Source organism: Vigna radiata, chromosome 7, assembly GCF_000741045.1.
Source record: "Vigna radiata var. radiata cultivar VC1973A chromosome 7, Vradiata_ver6, whole genome shotgun sequence".
NCBI lineage: Eukaryota > Viridiplantae > Streptophyta > Magnoliopsida > Fabales > Fabaceae > Vigna > Vigna radiata.
Window position 1 is genome coordinate 32,076,016 of NC_028357.1, and position 741 is coordinate 32,076,756.

A 741-nucleotide genomic window follows, 5' to 3' on the forward strand; every position below is an offset into this window, starting at 1 on the left:
CACTGGTAAAAGTTTATTCTAAACGCCTGTAGAAGTTGATTCAGTGATAAAAAGGGACATAAGAAAATTAAAGAAATAGGTATAGAAGAGCTCCCTAGGAGTACAATTATTTCAATTCTAGGTTGTAATCTTACATCATATATCCCATACCAATAGAGAAAGGAAAAAGAAACACTTTGTGTAAAGGGAAAAGGACAATAAAGGGAAATATCTTGTTCTTTAAAAATATAATGAAATGTGGTGTAAATGTGTAAATAATGTATGAAAATTTAATTGATTTATAAAAGTTTTATTTACATTATTTAATTTAAAAATAAAATTTAATAATAATAAGAATGAAAAATATATAAAACATCCTCTAAATGAACGAACATAGCAAGAGCAACAAATTACGATGTCACGGGTTGTTGTGTGTGGGTGAGGGAGAGTATGAAGACGAGAGAGAAACAAATTGGATAAGTAAGGAAGGTGGATTAGGGTTAGGCAAGAGTTTCTGATTTTTTTTTAATTGGGACAACAGTAAGGATGATAGAGAAAATGTTGGAGTGAGAGAGATGAAACAAAAAGGGTTGAGAGGAATGAGGGAGGTGAGTAAAGGTTTGGGTTTTTTTTTATAGTTTTGAGAATGAAAATTATTTAAATATCCTTGACATTAAAACTTAGAATCCATGATAAATGAGGGTATTTTTGTCTACTATAATCCGGTACACATTGTTAAAACGTACCAACTGAAAAACAGGC